Source organism: Triticum aestivum, chromosome 3B (genome assembly GCF_018294505.1).
Source record: "Triticum aestivum cultivar Chinese Spring chromosome 3B, IWGSC CS RefSeq v2.1, whole genome shotgun sequence".
In the NCBI taxonomy this organism is placed as follows: Eukaryota; Viridiplantae; Streptophyta; class Magnoliopsida; order Poales; family Poaceae; genus Triticum; species Triticum aestivum.
In genome coordinates, this window is record NC_057801.1 from 824,917,032 (window position 1) to 824,926,197 (window position 9,166).

Below are 9,166 nucleotides of genomic sequence, written 5' to 3' on the forward strand. Positions count from 1 at the left end.
GTCAGGACTGGTTACCTCCCCGGCACCCAGAAGGAGGATGTTGAGACGCCGGCAACCAAATGGTATTCCTCTTTTTCCAATGAGCCCCCCCCCAAAAAAGCAGTACAACTGGCGGCCGAGGAGCTGCTCCCAAGAGGAGGATGCTAATACGATTGCTTCTATTATTAATCAGTTTTGTGCTGTTTATGGTCAAACTCCTAATTGGAATAAATCTGCCATACTTTTTAGTAAAAATACTGATGATAATTTGAGGAACCAAATTAAGAATATCTTTCCTGCTCCTAATATGGATTGCAATACTACTCATCTTGGCCATCCTCTTATTTTACCTGGTAAAAATAGACCTGCAGCTTATAATTTTATTATTGATAAGTTTAGAGCTAAACTTAATTGCTACAAGGCTAACAGGTTGTCTCATGCAGGAAGACTCACTCTTATTAAATCTGTTTTTGCCTCCCTTCCTGTGTATTACATGTCTAATATCCTTTTAAGTAAATCCACCATTAATAAACTCACTTCCATAATTAGAAAGTTCTGGTGAACAGGTATTGATAAGGATAATGCTTCCAAATCTATCTGCTTTAGGGCTTGGGATGATATTTGCAAACCTATGCATCAAGGTGGTCTAGGCATTAGAGATCTTTATATGATGAATAAGTCTATGGTTGCTATGATGGCTTGGAGAGTTATTAAGAGTCCTAATTCTCTTCTATTTGGAAAGTTCTCAAAGAAAAATATTTTCATAACTCTTCTATTTGGAAAGTGAATGGCAATGTTCCTAAATCTGCTTTCTGGTCCTCTATTCTCAAAGTTCTTCCTTTCATTAGCAAGGCTAGTCATACTCAAATTGCTAATGCTAATACTTGTATTTGGACTAGTCCTTGGTGCAATGATTAGGACAATATTTATGATCACCTTAAACCTAATCTAGGTATCCCTTGTCCTAAAGTTGTTAGTGATCTTTGGAAACCAAATTGTAAGAGTTGGGATGAGGATAAAATTAATATCTTTTTCGACGATAATTTCAAGAGAAATATTTTACAAACTCCTATCATTAATGCTAATATGGACGATACTTTATGTTGGATTCATACCCCTAATGCAGAGTGTACCACTAAAAGTGCTTATAAAGCTTTGATGCAGGAGGCCCATCCCAGCTTACAATCTCAAAGTCACACTATTTCAGATTCTGAAATTTCTATTCTCAATCAGGTTTGGAAAAGCAAAAACCTGGCTCCAAGAGTCAAAACCTTTGCATGGAGAATTCTAAGAAGAGCTTTAGCTTCAGGGCTTAGGGGATCCAAGTATTCTACTCACATTAAAAAGGAATGTTGCAGGTGCGGCGAGGCGGAGACAGACTTGCATCTTTTCTTTTCTTGCAATTTCACTAGAGCTATTTGGTTCCTATTTGGTCTTAAGTCTGATGAGTTCAATCATAACTTATATCCTTCTGATGTGATTCAAAGGATTTTATCTTCTCATCATGCTGACTTAGATCTGGATACCAGTTTCACGTTGCTTTGGAATATTTGGAAAGCGAGGAATGATCTTCTTTTTAATAAGAAAAAATGGAGTATTATGCAGGTTATATATGCTACAAACGCTATGCTAAATGCGGAGTTAATGGAGTAGAAGGCGGCGGCTCACATCAACCCTGCAAACAATAATATTTCTCCTTTTCGCGTTCAAAATATACAGTTCCAAAATGCAGGTCTTTTGGCGTACAGTGATGCTGCGTACAATCCGGAAATTGCAAAAGAAGAAGCTGGTCTTGGAGTTTTTCTTAGAAATGTTAGTAACAGCCATACTGTATTTGTTCAAGCTGCTGCAAAAAATGTTTGCTCTGTTTTGCAGGCTGAAGCTATTGGATTATCACTGTCAGCTGAGGTGGTTAAAGCTCTAGGATGGAATACTGCTATTTTCTTATCTGATTGCAGGAATCTTGTCCAGGTGGCTAAAGCAAGAAACCTTTTAGAGAGTCCAGGAGATTGAAGGATAAGACCTATGCTTGCTGAATTTCTTAATCACACTTCTTTTCTTTCATCATATGATGTCAGGTCTATACCTAGGAATGGGAATGTCAGTGCTCATTCCCTAGCTAAGAAAGCTTTTATGCAAAGAGTTGTCTCTAGTTCTTCAATCTTATGCAGCAAATCTTCTGGATGTAAAGCTCAGCAAGCTTTAAACTCTATCTCCTTTCCTTTTGGAAAGTTGATCTCTGTACACTGTTTGGGTTGCAAATAAATAAAATCAAGGGCTCTCTTTGAGGGCCTATATGTTGTCAAAAAAAGAAAAGGTCACTCGGCTAGCCGCCCAGGTTTCCTCTCTTGCCTATCACAAGCTTACCATCCTTAACATGATGGCTGTGGCCATTGGCAGAGGAGTCCAACGGCTTCAACATCGCACCCATCCGTTGTGGCGGTACAACGGATCTAACGACGCCACCCAAGCCATAAGAAAAGGCTTTGAGAATCAAGCGGCCTTGGCGGCTGTCCTGGAGCGATATATAAAGGGGAAAAGGAGGACTTTGCGGAGCAAAAAATATTTGATGGTACAAACTAGATGTTTTTGCAGTGCTCATCATGGTCAGCTTATCAGTTTATTTGTTTGCGATCCGAAACATGGTGATTGAGAATTTATGTTGGACCATATACCTTGGAGTTTACCCCAGCAAAATTCATATGTGCAACTTAACCATGCTCATAATTCTTAATATACTAAACCTGACCAGGTTTCTATTACCCAGTTTTTTTTTTACTTTTTCTTATCAACAAAAATCGCACCAATGAGGACGTGGGCATAGCCCAGTGGTTGGGGGCGCATGATTGTAAACCTAACGACCAGAGTTCGATCCACGTCGGGGACGAATTTCTGGAATTCTCATGAGGGATGCTTCTTCTATATCAATAAAACCGTGGGTGCTAGTGCCCATGGAGTTTCATTTTTTTTTTAAAATCGCACCAATGGGTGGGTGACACGTGCTTTAGTGGGGGATCTGGTCGTGTAGCCATCCGTGTGCAGCTAGCGATTCTATATTGGATTTGCTCCAGAGTTTGGTATTGATTGAGCGTGCACCGGAGCGGCGTGTTTCCATTGGAGTGCATGCATGCACTGCATGCGGCGGGGCATGTTTTCATTGGAGTGCTTCCTGCAGTGCATGCATGCGCCTCGGCGTGTTTTTCGTTGGAGTGCATGTGTGCACTGCATGCGATTTTGGTTACTCGGTTTTGGCGGTTTCAGTTGGATCTGGATGCCTCTATGTTGACTGCCGCTTTGTTTATTTCAGCTGTCGCATGCATACGCCTGCGTGTCATCCACTTTCGTCGGCAGCTCGGCCTGGCCTTCTCGTGTGCTTCGTCGTTGTGGTGGAGTGTGCCACGTGTGTGGTTGCTTTCAATTTGATTACCATCTATAGTACGTGAGCCGTTGGTCTCCGATGTATAGGCGGTCGCTATCTCAGTCGTCTGGTTGCTTCGCGTTGCGATGGCTGTGTTTTAATTGGCTTCTTATATCGGCACGTACGCATGTTCTGAGAATCAAGGCGGTGCCGCCGTTCCCGTAATTTCCGGACGCCGCTCTTCTCGGCTGTTCTGGTCGCCGATGGTCCTGGTGGCCTGCGTTCCTATAAATAGGTTCGGGCTTCGTTCCCAGCCAGCACGCTGCCAGCCTTATGTTTCGCTGCGCGCACTGGACGGCGATATTGGAAGGCCCTGCATGCTTGCCACCCAGTGCAGCGCCTCGACGTCTGGATTCGAACTCTTCCAGCGGCAGCGTGCAGCGACCGTTCATGGCGAGGCAGACGACGCAGCCGTCATATTCGCACCGGAAGAACAGTGAGCCGGTGGCCGCCTGGATTCGTACATAAGGAAGGCGCCAGTTGCACGTGTACAACGACATGGACTTCCTTATGTCGCATTCCACCGGCAGATTCACCAATTGCCTACAACGAGATGGACTTCTTAGTTTTCAGCAATTCTTTCTGCTGCTATTAGTACTACGAGTGTACTGGTCTTAAAGCCCAGAGGAGCGTGTCGCGTGAGAAGAGGTGCTAATGATAAAAAAACTCAATGCGTTGCTTTCCAGAGATAATGACCAGCAGTTCCTTGCTTCATTGAGGTATATTCGTCGCATTATCTTAAGCTGTTCTTAATTAATTACTGCAGTGCTTACCGTATGATTATGTATAGTAATTTGAAAAATTGGAACAGTGTTGTTTCTTGGATACTTCTTAGTGATGCTATCAGTGACATTTCTTGCATGCTGCCATGATCATGTGCAAGCAGGAAACTGAGGCTGTGAGAGCACCGATGGGCTGCTTGGTCCGTGGTCCTATGGGAGATCGTGTTGCAAAATTGGAGCGTTTCTTGACAAGAGAAAAGAACTGAAGAGATGGTATGATAACAAATGCTCTATTAATCTGTTTTTTATGTAAGAAAAATATAAGCATGCATTTACCAATAGGCAAGATCATCTAGCAACTTTGTAGTATTATTATTGTCTAAATAGGAACATCGTACCTCACTAAACATCCTGGTGAGATGTTTAGTCATGCATCCTAATTTGCAGCATGATTAACTCATTTTTCCAGATGTAAATAGTTCCATCTCCAAAGGCACTCCTCACTTATTTATTTTGTGTTCATATATGGATTTCGACAGAATTCAGAAGCTGTTGGGTGTTTAAGTAATCTGTCAGAAGTGTTTATTTCCACGCATGCATTATCAAATGCTTAGTATTTTTGCTAATACAATAAACTCGCTCAGTTTGATTAATTCAGCTCCAATGGCGGTATCTGTAAGACATGGAAGTGTGCAATTTTTCTGTATGTGCTCTCATATTTATATCTGTTTTTTTATGCTTTCTTGAGAAAAAAAACTAGATCGGAGAGGGATTACTCCCTATAGGTCTTCTTCCAAGTTTATTTACCCTGTTATTTTTCCCTTTCACATTTTTGACCTATTTTTTGGTGTATTCACTTGCTGTCTTCAGTGGGAAAATTCGATGCTTCCATGCTTTCAGGACTCCTGCATTTGTGTTTTTTTCCAGCTTTTTTGCAGCCTAAAATCAAATAATGTGTATAGCCATGTTGTATAGTTGGGGATTATGGCGGGCTGCACTGCCTGAGTGCACGTAGCGAGCTAGGTCGGACGGCATGGGGCGGTAGTTTCCGATTTGTTTGCTGGATGGTGCATGTTCTGAGTTTGGCATGGTCACCGAGGATGACTTGCCTACGTGCATGTATAATACTATAGGAATTGATGTGACTATGTTAGATGGTTCTGATCTATTATTTTCTGTTCTGCATGTGTAGGTCGTGATGGGTGTTCATGACGTAATTGTTGAGGGTTTGTTAGCGTCTGTTTTGCATATGCGTGAGACAAGTTACATTCCACGATGAGCGGTGATTAACGGTACATTTATGGTATACGTGACAACTATTGCCTATCCATATAATGCATTCGTCATGTTATTCACTCCGAAAAACCATATGCACATAAAAAAAGGTGGAGTTTATATAGCGGGTCCCAAAAATTACATAGACACTATGGTGATAATAAATATATCCTTTCCAATTTGCCTCTATGTACGACTTCTTTTTTCGTAATTACAAGCTTATCCATGTAGCTCTCTTATTTTAGGTTGAAATTATTTGATAAAACAAAGACAACATACATAAACATGATGTATCTACAGGGCGCAGCGTGGCGCCGCACAGGAATAGCTAGTAGTTATCCATTCATCCAGAAAGATGAGACGAAGGGGGCTACGGGTGCTCACAGCGATTAGAGCATTTCGGCCATCGGATCGATTTGCTTGATGGGTTCCCGGGCGTCCGATCGAGCGGTGGGAGGACGTCGGCCGTCGGATCGAATCCCCGCCCCCTGTAGCATGGTTGATCCCGTCTGGCTCGCACCGTCGATTACTCCTTCCGTTTGACCGGTTTTCGCTGACCTGTGGGGTCCCGGCGGGGTGGGCCGCGTCCGTCAGCGAGTGGGTGTGCGGGTGTGGCCTGTGCGTCCAGTCGCGCGCGCGCCGGCAGTAAATATCCCGTGCCACCGCACGTAAATCTTGCCCACTGCCGAGGGCTTTTACGTCTTTTCCTGTCCGGGCCGCCTGCATGGTGGACGGTGGTTGGCTCCATGCGGGTATGTGGTGGGGGAGGCGGCTGGCCCGCTTCTCATTCGCCCCCTTCGTTCCCGTCTCTCCGTCTCTCTCTCCTCTCCTCCCCGATAACCCTAGCCACCGCCGCCACTGCTCTCCCCATCCAGCAGCCACGTCGTCGCTCTCCCGCGCCATCGGATGCTCTCCCGCACCATTGGATGGCCCCAGCCGCTCCTGCTCCTATGAGCCTCCCTCCTCCCCACGAGATCGCCGGCGGCCCTACTGCTCGAGTCGTGGAGGAGCACCCGCATCGGTGGGCAAGATGGGCTACACATTGGAGGGAGCAGCCAGGTGAGGTGGTCGTGGCCGAACGCGCGCTCATCGCCGCCGCGCGCGCAGGAGGGAGCTGCAGGGCAAGGTGGCGCCGCTCCTCCTCTCTTCTTTCGTTTCGCTGCCCTCCCCTCTGTTGTTATGTTGCCTGCTCCGTGGAATTGTCCCGCCATGACGCTGGTTAAGGTGATTCCCACCGTCGCTTGTGCTTTCTCCCCGTTGGATTGGTCGGTTATGATTTATTTTGGGTCTCTTTTGCCTGCAGATCTGTAGTTCTTCCCATCGCTGGTCCGGATTTATTACTGAGCTCATCGACCTGTGGGTAAATCTCCGTTTTGACCCGGTTTTCATCATCTACTTCAGCTGAGCCGTGATGTTGACATTTATTTTGCTTTGTAATGTCAGGTGCTCCTTATTTTGGATCTTGTTGGATCCGTGGCGGCCTTCACGTCTTCGTCCATGTCCAGGGAACTGCATGTTGACCCCTCGCCTGCTTCTTCTCTAAGCTGTTGTTCCTTTGCATATCTAGGCCAGTGCTCGTGCATCGGTGTGTGTCGTTCGTGTGGGTGTGCATACTACCAAAAATGCTAGACTTACGGGGCTCAGCCTACAGACGAAGGTTACGGGATGAGGTGTTCTAATCTCATTGATTCTCGCTCTCTGATTTTAGCAGCGGGCCCAAAATCATGATGAATGCTAAGTCTCCACCTCATCTCCGTAACAACTTTCCGTTAAAACTTCCCGTAGCTGTAGCAAAGCCCGCTAACAAATGAGTGCGTTCCTTTGTCGTTTCTTGTATTGGTGGAGGCAGAGTGTTATCCTGTGGGTGGATTTTAGTGGTTTTCTTTTATGCCTTATTTGTTTGCTGCCATGTGCCTTTCCTTCCTTGGCTGCATCCTACTAGGGTTGTGTTTTTGTTCTCATCTGCACAAATGGGTGTGCTTGGTGTTTTTTTTCTTTTCGTTTCTTTGTGCTTATTAGTGGGGCTTTTGGAGGAGAGAGGGAGGGGCAGATTTGGCGGGGGCTGGTGTTATTGGATTAGTCCATGCTTTGGTCATTTAGCTTAAGGGCCAAGCACATCACACGCTGGTTACATTAGTTAGATGATCTATGTGTTAGTCTGATTAATCCAACATTAGTCATTTAGTTTAAGGGTTAGGAAAATCGCACAGTCTGTTAGATTAACTACATGATCTGTTTGTTGGTCTGTTCTTATTAATCCCTGTTCGGTCATTTAACTTTAAGGGTCAAACAAATCACACAGCTGGTTAGAAAAAAGAGGCTCTGTGCTTATCGTGGTTGCAATTCAGTGAAATCAAAGTGCCTTTCTTAGGTGCTAGATTTTTTTGCATGCCGTGTTTGTTCCCAGTTTTCAGTTTGTAATTATATGATAAGCAGATATTTAGTTGTTGGTTGTTCTGTTGAGTTCTATTAAATGTTGAGGTTGATCTATTTTTCTACCTATGCATTTGAGAGGACAAGTAAGCTTCACAAAAAATAGAAATTGCCCTTGTATCCTAGCTTTTTTACCAGGTTGTTTTGAAAGGCAATGTTTAGTAAGAAGTGTCTCACCATGCAGCTTTCAGATGTTTACATGACCTCCTTTTCTTCCCTTCCATGTGCTGGAGTTCTCATATATGGTTGCCCACCTATTTGCAGGCAACGCGTGGCAAGACGCACCACCTACGACATGGTGATCCCCCTCCCATCGAGAACCGCCATGTAGTTTTCTCTGCCAAGGTTGTTGTCCGTGTCGGTCTGCAATTTTTCCTGCGGCTATGTGCATTGCCTGCAGTGGAGTGTGGCATATGCTTTTGGTTTCTTGTATTGTTTGTGGTAGAACCGAGGACCGTTGTTCTGCATGCTCTTTATGTGTTTTTTTTTCTTCCTTATTTTGTTTTGTTGCTTACCCATGTCGTGTTAGAGTGGTTACCAAGCAAACCAATTGCATGGCAGATACGATCTCTAGAAAATGGTAGTTGTCACTCGGCTTCCATGGGTGTGCTGTCAGGAAGGTGCATTCCTATGTAAAATGTGGCTTCTATGTATGATGTACGAATTGTTTGATTATTATTGCTGTTGTGCTTTGCCTGGTTAATTTGATCTATTATTTGCTTTGTTTATTTACTGTTTTACAAGGCTAATTTAGTGCTTGGGGTTGCTATTTGTTTTCAGGTTACTAGCCAGTTTTGTAGCCGCCAAGGGCAGTCATTACTATTATCTGGTGGTTAGGTTGTCCATCTTGGAAGTAGGTATACTGCATGTTCTTTTTTTCGAAAAGGGGGGTACGCCCCAGCCTCTGCATCAGAATGATGCATGCAGCCAATATTATTAATAAGAAAAATATCCAACATAAGTCTCCAAGTCTCGAACAATGAATGAAAAAAGGCTCAGCAAGAGCTAAAAAGTAAAATGGAAAAGCCACAACCGGCTGGCATAAAAAGATAACAGCACTACATGCCTATCCTATTACATGACCGCCATCCAAACCGGTTGAAAATATCCCATGCTACCATCTCCCATCGGGTAGACCCAGTAACCAAACGCTCCCTGGCCTCCGTCGGAGTGAGTAGCAACCACATATAGATCAACGCAGTGGCTCTGAAGATAACCTGCAAAAAATAAATATTTGTTTTTCTGCTAAAGACCAAATCATTTCTGCAATGCTAGACTGCCCATAATAAAGCACATACTCCTACACGAATGTGTCGCTATATCGTAATCTATCCCATCA

At 44.2% G+C, this 9,166-nt stretch overlaps 1 long non-coding RNA gene across 1 annotated transcript; it reads left to right on the forward strand.

The window, feature by feature from the left end:
* The first annotated feature begins 3,656 nt into the window (after positions 1-3,656).
* Positions 3,657-8,783, forward strand: LOC123066873 (uncharacterized). Its single transcript, XR_006431462.1, has 4 exons — positions 3,657-4,116; positions 4,284-4,392; positions 8,092-8,172; positions 8,608-8,783. It is a non-coding gene; the product is annotated as an uncharacterized lncRNA (long non-coding RNA).
* The last annotated feature ends 383 nt before the right edge of the window (positions 8,784-9,166 follow it).